The sequence below is a fragment of the Eurosta solidaginis genome, chromosome 1, assembly GCF_040869045.1.
Source record: "Eurosta solidaginis isolate ZX-2024a chromosome 1, ASM4086904v1, whole genome shotgun sequence".
NCBI classification, from domain to species: Eukaryota; Metazoa; Arthropoda; class Insecta; order Diptera; family Tephritidae; genus Eurosta; species Eurosta solidaginis.
Genome location: NC_090319.1, coordinates 93,469,234 through 93,481,932, shown reverse-complemented (window position 1 = coordinate 93,481,932; position 12,699 = coordinate 93,469,234). Strand labels below are relative to the sequence as shown.

The 12,699-nt window shown below is 35.5% G+C and overlaps 1 protein-coding gene across 3 annotated transcripts in view; it reads left to right on the top strand.

Annotated features, from left to right (window-relative positions):
• The window catches only part of myd (mayday), a 438,878-nt gene that overhangs the window by 165,618 nt on the left and 260,561 nt on the right, over positions 1-12,699 (top strand). The gene's annotated exons all lie outside the window — the stretch shown is intronic.

Below are 12,699 nucleotides of genomic sequence, written 5' to 3'. Positions count from 1 at the left end.
CGATTTAAACTCCCTTGGTGTGACCAATTGGCGCCGGTTGGCGGAGCGAGGGAGCGACTGGCGCGCCTTGTTGGACGGCCATAACCGTTTAGACGGTTAAGCGCCAATTAAGTAAGTAATGAGTATTTTAAAAGGGAGTGATCCTTAGTTCTATAGGAGGACGCCTTTTCGAGATATCGCTATAAAGGTGGACCAGGGGTGACACTAAAATTTGTTTTTAAAGGGGAGTGGGCCTTAGTTCTATAGGTGGTCGCCTTTTCGAGATATTGCCATAGAGGTGGACCAGGGGTGACTCCAGAATTTGTTTGTACGATATGGGTATCAAACGATAGAACCCTTAGTATTTTAAAATGGAGTGGGCCTTAGTTCTATAGGTGGACGACTTTTCGAGATATCGCCATAAAAGTGGACCAGGGGTGACTCTAGGATGTGTTTGTACGATATGGGTATCAACTGAAAGGTGCTAATGAGTATTTTAAAGGGGAGTGGGCCTTAGTTCTATAGGTGGACGCCTGTTCAAGATATTGCCATAGAGCTGGACCAGGGGTGATTCTAGAATTTGTTTGTACGATATGGGTATCAAACGAAAGGTGCTAATTAGTATTTAAAAAGAGAGTGGGCCTTAGTTCTATAGGTGAACGCCTTTCCAAGATAACGCCATAAAGGTTGACCAGGAGTGACTGTATAATGTGGTACGATATGGGTATCAAATTAGAGGTATTAATGAGGGTTTTAAAAGGGATTGGCCCTTAATTGTATATGTGAAGGCGTTTTCGAGTTATCGACCATAATGTGGACCAGGGTGATCCAGAACATCATCTGTCGGGTACCTCTAATTTATTTAAATATGTAATACCGCGAACAGCATTCCTGTCAAGATTCCATGATTTCGCCGGCAGAACTTTTTCATTTTCTTCTACCTAATATGGTAGGTGTCACACCCATTTTACAAAGTTTTTTTCTAAAGTTATATTTTGCGTCAATAGACCAATACAATTACCATGTTTCATCCCTTTTTTCGTATTTGGTATATAATTATGGCAGTTTTTGCATTTTTCGTAATTTTTGGTATCGAAAAAGTGGGCGTGGTCATAGTCGGATTTCGGCCATTTTGTATACCAATACAAAGTGAGTTCAGATAAGTACGTGAACTAAGTCTAGTAAAGATATACCGTTTTTTGATCAAGTTATCGGGTTAACGGCCGAGCGGAAGGACAGACGGTCGACTGTGTATAAAAACTGGGCGTGGCTTTAGCCGATTTCACCCACTTTCACAGAAAATAGTTATCGTCAAAGAGTCTATGCCCCTACCAAATTTCACAAGGATTGGTAAAGTTTTGTTCGACTTATGGCATTAAAAGTATTCTAGACAAATTAGGGCGAAGCCACGCCCATTTTGGAATAATCTTTTATTTTCGTATTTTGTTGCACTATATCATTACTGGAGTTGAATGCTGACATAATTTACTTATATACTGTAAAGATATTTTGTTAAAATTATATTAAAATTAGACTTAAAAATTTTTTTTTTAAAGTGGGCGTGTTCTTCATCCGAATTTGCTAATTTTTATTTAGCACATATATAGTATTAATAATAACATTCCTGCCAAATTTCATCTTGATATCTTCAACGACTGCCAAATTCAGCTTGCAAAACTTTTAAATTACATTCTTTTAAAAGTGGGCGGTGCCACGCCCATTGTCCATGAATTATCGCACTTTTTCGGTTTTTCGAAATTTTCGATGTCGAAAAAGTGGGAGTGGTTATAGTCCGATATTGTTCATTTTAAATAGCGATCTGACGTGAGTGCCCAGGAACCTACGTACCAAATTTCATTAAGATACCTCAAAATTTACTCAAGTTATGGTGTTAACGGACAGACGGACGGACGGTTATGGCTCAATCAAATTTTTACTCGATACTGATGATTTTTATGTATGGAAGTATATATCTCTCTCGATTCCTGTATACCTGTACAATCAACCGTTATCCAATCAAAGTTAATATCCTATGTGTGTAAAGCACGCTGAGTATAACAAACGTACATTACTTGGATTGGAATGTTGGCAGAAAAGAAATCAACTTATCAATATACATATGTGTAGTCAATTAATTGCGCACCACTTTTATATTTTTATTTTTCATAAATATTTTTACAATTTCTATGTCAAAATTTTAAAATCAAATTTCAGGAAGAATATGTCTTTAAATATGACAAAGTTTTCGCTGATTCTTGTCCATTTATATAAAGCAAATGCTTAAAATATTTTCTTTTCTTTTTATTTTCTACTTTTTAGTACTGGGTGGAAAAGAGTAGTGCCTTATTTATTACAAGGTGACAAACAAGCTTTTACTAATTCAGAATGCATACAATAATTGTATGTATAAAATATAGTACATATCAGGGAAATACGTCAAGTTACATTAGTTTCTAAGTTACTTGAAAGTTGTTCATATTTGCCAAGCGTGAATTGCTATAAGTGAGCATGTGGATGAAGTCCCAAGATTGTAGCTCCCAAAGGAAACACTTCCATATGGTTTTTTTAATATCCCAATTCGTTCGCCACCTAACGAAATTTCTTTTTATTTTGCTCCTCTGTCACTTAAAAATCGGTCTCAAAATTTAAAATTTCCAAATTCTTATTTAATTATTTCGAACCGTGGGCCATCTAACAAAATTTATTATACTCAGTTGAGCAGAGCTCACAGAGTATATTAAGTTTGATTGGATAACGGTTGGTTGTACATATATAAAGGAATCGAGATAGATATAGACTTCCATATATCAAAATAATCAGGATCGAAAAAAAATTTGATTGAGCCATGTCCGTCCGTCCGTCCGTCCGTCCGTTAACACGATAACTTGAGTAAATTTTGAGGTATCTTGATGAAATTTGGTATGTAGGTTCCTGAGCACTCATCTCAGATCGCTATTTAAAATGAACGATATCGGACTATAACCACGCCCACTTTTTCGATATCGAAAATTTCGAAAAACCGAAAAAGTGCGATAATTCATTACAAAAGACAGATAAAGCGACGAAACTTGGTAGACGGGTTGAACTTATGACGCAGAATAGAAAATTAGTAAAATTTTGGACAATGGGCGTGGCACCGCCCACTTTTAAAAGAAGGTAATTTAAAATTTTGCAAGCTGTAATTTGGCAGTCGTTGAAGATATCATGATGAAATTTGGCAGGAACGTTACTCCTATTACTATATATACGCTCAATAGAAATTTGGAAAATCGGAAAAGGACCACGCCCACTTTTAAAAAAAAATTTTTTTTAAAGTAATCTTTACAGTATATAAGTAAATTATGTCAACATTCAACTCCAGTAATGATATGGTGCAACAAAATACAAAAATAAAAGAAAATTTCAAAATGGGCGTGGCTCCGCCCTTTTTCATTTAATTTGTCTAGGATACTTTTAACGCCATAAGTCGAACAAAAATTAACCAATCCTTTTGAAATTTGGTGGGGGCATAGATTTGATGACGTTAACTGTTTTCTGTGAAAATGGGCGAAATCGGTTGATGCCACGCCCAGTTTTTATACACAGTCGTTCATCTGTCCTTCCGCATGGCCGTTAACACGATAACTTGAGCAAAAATCGACATATCTTTAATGAACTTAGTTCACGTGCTTACTTGAACTCACTTTATCTTGGTATGAAAAATGAACGAAATCCGACTATGACCAAGCCCACTTTTTCGATATCGAAAATTACGAAAAATGAAAAAAATGCCATAATTCTATACCAAATACGAAAAAAGGGATGAAACATGGTAAGGTAATTGGATTGTTTTATTGACGCGAAATATAACTTTAGAAAAAACTTTATAAAATAGTTGTAACACCTACCATATTAAGTAGAAGAAAATGAAAAAGTTCTGCAGGGCGAAATAAAAAACCCTTAAAATCTTGGCAGATATTACATATATATATAAATTAGCGGTATCCAACAGATGATGTTCTGGGTCACCCTGGTCCACATTTTGGTCGATATCTGGAAAACGCCTTCACATATACAACTACCACCACTCCCTTTTAAAACTCTCATTAATACCTTTAGTTTGATACCCATATCGTACAAACTCATTCTAGAGTCACCCCTGGTCCACCTTTATGGCGATATCTCGAAAAGGCGTCCACCTATAGAACTAAGCCCCACGCCCTTTTAAAATACTCATTAACACCTTTCATTTGATACCCATATCGTACAAACATATTCTAAAGTCACCCCTGGTCCACCTTTATGGCGATATTTCGAAAAGGCGACCACCTATACAACAACCATCACTCCCTTTTAAAACCCTCATTAATACCTTTAATTTGATACCCATATCGTACAAACACATTCTAGAGTCACCCCTGGTCCACCTTTATGGCGATATTTCGAAACGGCATCCACCTATGGAACTAAGGATTACTCCCTTTTAAAATACTCTCATTTGATACCCATATCGTACAAACGCATTCTAGAGCCAACCCTGATCCACCTTTATGGCTATATCCCTAAATGGCGTCCACCTATAGAACTATGGCCCACTCCCTCATAAAATACTCATTAGTGCCTTTCATTTGATACACATGTCATATAAACACATTCCAGGGTTTCCCTCGGTTCATTTTCCTACATGGTTATTTTCCCTTATGTTGTCACCATAGCTCTCAACTGAGTATGTAATGTTCGGTTACATCCGAACTTAACCTTCCTTACTTGTTCTTCGTTTGTTCCTTTGCCACGGAGTCCTAACCTATCTGTGAAGTTTTACGTTTGTAGCTCAATGAGAAGTTACTTAAAAATCTATATCAAAATTCGAAATTTTTCAAATTCTGATCTAATTATTTCGATGCGTGCGCCGCTTAACGGATTTTTTTTACTTTTAATTGCACTGTCTTGGTGTCTTAACCTATCTGTGAAGTTTCACATTTGTAGCTCAATGAGAAGTTACTTAAAAATCGATCGCAAATTTCCCTCCGTTCCGTACAATTTTTAAATATCTCAGTCCGTGCACCCTCTAGCGAAAATTTTTTGTTTAGAGTTTGCCATCGGCCTCTGAATCAAGTTTGAAATTTCAAGAGTGTAGCTCATCGAAAATTATCCAATCCAATCCAATTACTTCGATCCGTGCGCCACCTAACGGTTTTCTCCCCTTTTGTTGCATTGTCTCGGTGTCTTAACCACGGTTGCAACTTTGGTCCATTTGGACCAAAAATGGTTCTTTCAAACCCCATTTGGACCGCTGGTCCCTTTTTCAGTTTTGGTGCTTTTTAGACTGTAGCCAAGATTTTGGTAATTTTGTCCGTTTTTTACTGAGGTAAATATGTACAACACTCCCCACAAAATCTTCTACACCTTATTAACCCGTATATAATTTTCAGTTTACCTATGAATTTCTTAGGAAAAAAATTGTTGTTATTAAAATGAATACGAAAAATTGTCGTTAATTTTTGAAGATACAAGCGGCCAATCAGAAAATCTTGTTGTAGTGGCTAGATATTCCGATCGGTTATCAAACAGTTTTCGTGATAATTTTTTTGTCCCTATTTGAACTCAAAAAAGTTGTTGCAAATGCATGTGCAACTCAAAGAAATGAGACGGAGTCTGCCTCTGATAAAGCCATTCTTGAATTGAAAACTAAATCGAAGCATGAGGATAATTTGTTTTATATTAAGTACACTTGCCACTCCCTTAATTTATGTTCAAGTTATGCGTGCAAGCATACCAATGGGTATTTAGAGTTTGTGAAACATGAAATATGAACATGGCAAACAAAAATTTGTGGGATGTCGATATTTAAATTTTATACACAAGGCCCAAAGCAAATTAAAGAGTTTAAGGAAGTCCAAGACTATTGTAGTGTTAAGCCACGTAAGAAACTAGTCATTTATTTAACTCGTTGGCTCACTCTGGAAAGTGTCTTCTTGCGAACGCCTCACACTGCGATGCTGCTATATTTTCTATCTTTGTGTCTGGAAGTTCTGGCGCTTCTGCTATACAGTTGTCAAATTCAATATCAGTTACACAATTAAAAGTTTATTCAGTTCAATCGGAAAAAGTTGTCTGCCGATATTATACTATCAATATGAGGGATATTGGATATTTGAAAAATTTCAATGTACGTACATCATTTAAAGTACTAATTATATTAACCCAAGGAATATTGGAAGTAGCACAGATATTTTTTGAAAGCAATAACTTTACAAATGCTCAACGTAGATCTTTTATAAACGTTTTGTGCCAAATTATTCCCCTTGGAGAGCAGAATCCCAGAAACTTTTATAATAACATTGTTGACTAATTTCTCGTACAGTAGTCGCTCACAAATTAGAACCTTTAGTAATTAGAATGTCCAGAAATTATAATCAACTTTTTCAATACATTACACGATCGGAAATTAGAATCGAAAATTCTAATTTCTGAGTGTATTTTATTTATTTTTTTTTTTTTGTTGCAAAATAGACACAAATAAGGAAATCGCCAATTTATTCATGTTACGCTCGGTAGTCGTTGGATTTTCGTCACGGTTCTGTACAGTTTTTGTTAGTTTTTGTGTGAAATTCAATACGCGTGCACGTGTTTTGGCATTGTTTGTTTAAAAGTAGAAGTAATTTGCTGATATGCCAAATAAACGTAAGAAAAATACTTTGTCCTTGGAAACCAAAATTCAGATCTTAGAAATGCTTTTCAAAGGTGTTCAAGGAATCGGTTAGTCCTAGAATTTGATGTGGCGCCATCTGCAATCAAGTATATCAAATCGAATAAATCACCAATTTTAAACGCTGTTTCTAATACCTATCATGACCTAACAAAAAATCATTGCACATCGCTGAATATTAGTTATGAAGTTTTAATTAATTTTTGGCTTTTTTAATGTATTTTATCGATTTTTAATGTCTTTTTAATGAAAAAATATATTTATTGTAACTGGAGTTTTTGTTTTTTTGATCTTTTTTTGATTTAGAGTATATCTTTATATTAAAAATCATGTGTCACTTTTTTTGTCCACGGTAGACTCCTAAACTACTGAACCGATTTTGAATTTGTTTTGCACCCCGTGTATAGTTTGATCTAGCTTTAAAGATAGGATAGGTCTCAGTTTATAGTTGCAATATTATTTTATTGCAATCAATAAATAAATTTTAAAATAAGCAGACACCGGTGCGTATACGTAACAATTTTTAAATCATGTGTGTTAGTTGGTCGCCGGTGTTGAAAGAGATGCGCCGGTCGATTTTGTTCAAACTTTCACATAAGTTGCATATACCTAACGCGGTGGTTATTACATGGGCTTGGTTGCGATCGACGCATAGGTTATCGAGATATAGTCCAAAACGTGGACCTGGGTACCCCTAGAATGTGTTTATAGAATATGGATAACAAATGAAAGCTGAAAATAAGCCGAAATTAAGATATGAATTAATAATACCCACATACCTATTTACATACGTCCTATTCGATTTGCCTGAAATTTATTATATAAATTTGCCTATATTAGTATTTTGATCCTTTTTTCCGGAAAGTAGACAAGAGACGCACTGGTATTCGGTCAAGGACTGTGACTGAGACTCGGAGTGGGACTGGGACTCAGATTAGGACTGGAACAAAATATATACCACCCTCTGGGACTGGCAATAAGGGATGAAGAAGAATGAGAAGAACTTGAGAGAAGAGAGAAGAGAGAAGGAGACTGAGAAGTAGATGGAGATAAATGAAACGAAAAAGACGGAGGGAGGAGTGAATAAAGGGATTAGGAAAAAGTGAAGAGAGGGGGAGGGCAGAGCAAATTTAGGGAAGAACAACGTCCGCCAGGTCTGCTAGTATACATATATGTATATTTAATAAAAAAACTTATGCTTTCTCGTTTTTATGAACAAAATTGAATAAGACACAATTTTATTGTAGTTTTTTAATGCAAATTGACTTAATTTTTAAGGTTTTATACAAATAAAAAAACCTCCAGGAATTAGAATTTTTCAGAAACTAAAATCACCCTAAAAACAATGTGGTTCTAATTTGTGAGCGTCTACTGTATTTTTAAAGAAAAAATATATTTATTTTAATTGGAGTTTTTGTTTTTTGGATCTTTTTTAACACGCTTTTATTAGCTTGGCCTGTATGTAACGGAATCTTTGACCTTAATTTTCACCGGTTTCTAGAAGTCTGATTAATTTAAAACTTTTCACACGTATCAAGGACCGATGACAATGCATTAATGTGATGGTGTGGTGACATAAGGTCAACGGCCATAAGGTCAATTGGCCTTATTACCACTTTGAATGGCCATAAGTTTGATTGAAACTTCGCACACGAATCAAGGCTCGATGACAATGCAATAATGTGATGGTGGGGTGACATAAAGTTAACGGACATAAGGTCAATTGAACTTATGACCACCCTAAATGGCCATAGATTTCAAACCTTGCACATAATGCGAAAAACGCATTCCTTTATTAATGATAGAAGTGGATGCATGGCACATCTACGAAAGAGCATACTGGAGCCCTTTTTTAACACGCTTTTATTAGCTTGGCCTGTATCTATGTAATAGAGATAAACGCCGCCGATAAACGCCACCGCCGCCGCCGATTTTGGTCGTTTTTCGCACGCCGCCGCCGAATGTTAAAAATATCGGCGCGGCGGCGGCGGCGTCCGGCGCGTTACTATATTTCCCCGTTTAAGACTGTTTAGGCCATTTATTGTTCATGTCGAAAATTGGTCGGATATGGTCGAAAGTGGTATCAACGGATGCGCATCACTGCCAGTTATAAGAAACTAATTGCGAAATATAACTCTTTCTAACTGTTCAAAAGTTATTTAAAAGATTAGGCGCTCTCGATGTCAGCTTAACACGGACCTTGCATCACCCAATTTACCAAGTTATTAAAACAACGTTTATTTGGGAACCAGCATCAACACTAGCAACAATATCAGCACTGAAATCCAGCGAAGAATCAATCTTGCCAATAAATGCTACTTTGGATTAGGTAGGCAATTGAAAAGTAAAGTCCTCTCTCGGCGAACGAAAATCATACTCTACAAGTCACTTACAGTACCCGTCCTGCTGTATGGGTGAAAAACGGTAAAACGGTACGGTTGTGTTTATTTCTGCTCCTTGAATTTTGCATTTTAAAATGGTAAAACTATATTCAAATACTTTTTAAGAATAAATAATGTGTGAGACAGAGACTCAAAAAGCGGAAGCAGAAGTTGGTTTCAAGAATATTATACCAAATAAAGTTTGATTTTTTAAATTTAATATATTTGCGAGAAAGTGACTCTAAATAAAGAAAGCAAAACGCATACACTTACAAAGTTTGATACATATATATACATATATTCATTCTGTATAAAAAATGGAGAGTAAATGCGACAAGTGCAAAAGTACAATACGTGGAGAAGTGTCAAAAATTCGTTGCGAAGGGGTATGTGGGAGATATTATCATTTAGCACCAAAATGCTCTGGCATAGACCAATACAGTGTTAATAAATTAGACGAATGTGAAATGCTTAGATTTATGTGTAATGATTGTGTGCAGTATGTGCATAACGTAGATGACATTCTAAAAGACATGCAGATGGTAGTGAGCAAAAATGGCAAACAACTATCTGAGTACAGGAATGAATTTGATAATGCTCTCAAGAAACATGAAAAAGAAATAAAGCAAGTTTTAAAAGCAGTGGAAGTTGCATTTAGCGACAGAATTAAGGCAATGCAAAAAGCGCAAGAATCATGCGAAAAGAGTGTTGTAGAAGTAAACAAAATACGGGAAATTGCTGAAGGCTTCAAGCGAAACAGCGAGCAGGTCTGTGATGAGTTGAAAACAAACAAGGATGACAATAAGAAAATGATTGAAGAAATAAGTAAAGAGAATAAAAAAATGTGCAATGAAATAAAGAAAAATGTTAATAGTGTTGAAGCCAAAGTGTCATACGCAGCGATAACAAAAAATGATGGACAAAAAAAAGAAGTGTTACCAGACATTAGAAAGAATCTTCCCCTAATTGTCAAGCCGAATAAAAAGCAAAATATAGAAATAACCAAAACTGACCTAAACTCGAAAGTTGATCCTAAAGGGCTGCAAATAACTAATATAGTAGCAAGGCAAAGCGGAGTTGTTATTGTTGAAAGCGAAAATGACCATGAGCGTGACAAAATAAAAAATGCCATTGAGAACAATCTGGGAAATAACTATGAGGTTAAGATTCCCAAAAAAGTGAAACCAGCAGTCATGGTGACTGGTATAAATTTTAAATATAGCGACGAGGAACTGGTGCAAAGAATTAAACGACAAAACATTTGTTTAAGTGAAACGGACATCAAAATTGTTAAGCAATATGAAGTGAAAAAGAACGCGAAAAACTATTATAATGCTGTGATAGAAATGAATGTTGAAGCGTTCACAAATGTACTAGCTGGAGAGAGGCTTAATGTAGGTTGGGAACGTTGCCGAATATATGATGCAGTGCAGGTATTGTGTTGTTTTAAATGCAAAGGCTTCAATCACAAAGCGGCTGACTGCAAGGAAAAGGAAGTATGCACAAAATGCTTGGGTGAGCATAAACATACACAATGCATAAAGGATGCAGTAAACAAGTGCATTAACTGCATACGAGCAAACAAGGAGCTGAATCTAGGACTTGACGAAAACCATGATACTCTGGATAGAACTTGTCCCGTATACCAACAAAAACTAGATGCAAGGAAAAGGAAAGTTGTTTATTAGCAACCAAAGAAAATCCTTACAGCAGCGCAAAAGTCAAAATATTATTTAAATCGAGATAGCAATATATACAACTTGGAATGCATTTATCTTAATATTAGTAGTATCATAGCTAATAAAATCGAGCTGGAACGTCTTATTGAAATAAGAAGACCAAGTATTGTGTTATGTACGGAAACGTGTACAACAGAACATATCTTGGATTCTGAACTTAGTATTCCGACATACAAATGCATTCGTTGCGACTCTCAAAGTAGGCACACTGGCGGTGTTGTCATGTATGTGAATGAAAATATACAATTTAGCATAGTTTGTAATAAAGCTATCAACATGAATGTGTGGTGCATTATTGTAAAAATAAACAAATGCGCGTTAAAATGGAAAATCGGTGTACTATATCACTCACCAAGTAGCAGTGACTCCACCTTTATTACTTATCTAAATGAAATCATCACTGAACATCTCAAGGAGGCGGATAATAATTTAATAATTGGAGATTTTAATATCAATGTAAATGTATCGTCAACATACTCAAACCAGCTAACAAGTTTATTTGCACAAATGGCAATGATACAAAGGATAAACTTCGACACAAGGATAACAGAGTACTCGTCTACAAGAATTGATTTGCTATTCAGTAACAATGATAAAGTTAAAGCAGTAAATATAGGTGAACATCGCATTTCTGACCATGAGACAATCCACTTCGAAGTGCCAACAACAAAGCTTTGTAAAATGAGAAGGTATGCTACTGTTACATGTTGGGAGTACTATAGTGCTGAAAATCTTTTAACTTTGCTACGAACATGCGATTTCAGCTTTATGTCAATTTCCGGAGTAGAAACTAAAACTAAAGCCCTAAACGAAGTTGTAACTGTGGCTATGCAAGCACTGACTTATATAAAGAGGACCCAAATACAGATAAGAAATAAGTGGTACGACCGAGAATTAACAAACCTGCATAAAAGAAAAATAGAATCTTATAAAACTGCTCGAAATACTGGATTTTGGGACGAATATAACGTCATTAAGAAAATATATAAAAGAACCATAATTTATAAAAAAAAGAAATACATGGAAGATAGAGTAAATCATAACAATGGCGATATGAAACGTATGTGGAAGTATCTAAAAGACCTCGTCGAGCTTAATGATGTTAAAAAACATATCACTAAAATTGTAATTAACGGTGAATGCCTGGAAAATGAATATGATATAGCTAATGCCCTAAATAACTTTTTTATACAAAGTATTGTTGAAATTAATGATAGCATCGAAGAAATTGTAAATGGGGATGAAATAAGCGCAAATCATAGTAATCCATTTGAAACATTTAAATTTACTGACATTGTAGTGGACGATATTATTATTATCACAAAATCACTTAAAAACAAATATGGCGGCGACAAGCTTTTATCGGAGGGTGTCGTTAAAGATGCCATGACATATACTGCTAATTTCTACAAAGACATAATTAACGAATCCTTAAACAGCGGTATTGTACCTAGTTACTGGAAAATTTCAACAATAATACCTGTTGAAAAAGTAAAAAATACAATGAAACCTGAGGAACTACGTCCAATTAACACGTTACCTACAGATGAAAAAATTATGGAGACAGTGGTGAAGGATCAACTTGTGGCATACTTAGAGAAGCACAATGTGATTATCCCAGAACAATCGGGATTCAGGAAGAGCCATTCTTGTGAAACAGCGTTGAATATGGTAATTGCAGATTGGAAAGAAGACATGGCAGACAAAAAATTTACGGTGTCTGTCTTCTTGGATTTAAAACGGGCTTTTGAAACTGTCGATAGATCTGAGCTATTGGACGTTATGTTTAAAATTGGTATAAGAGGAAAGGCTTTGGAATGGTTCCGGAGTTATTTGGGTGACAGAAAACAGAGAACGATAATTGGAAAGGAGGTTTCATCAGTGGTGGATGTTAACATTGGTTTACCACAAG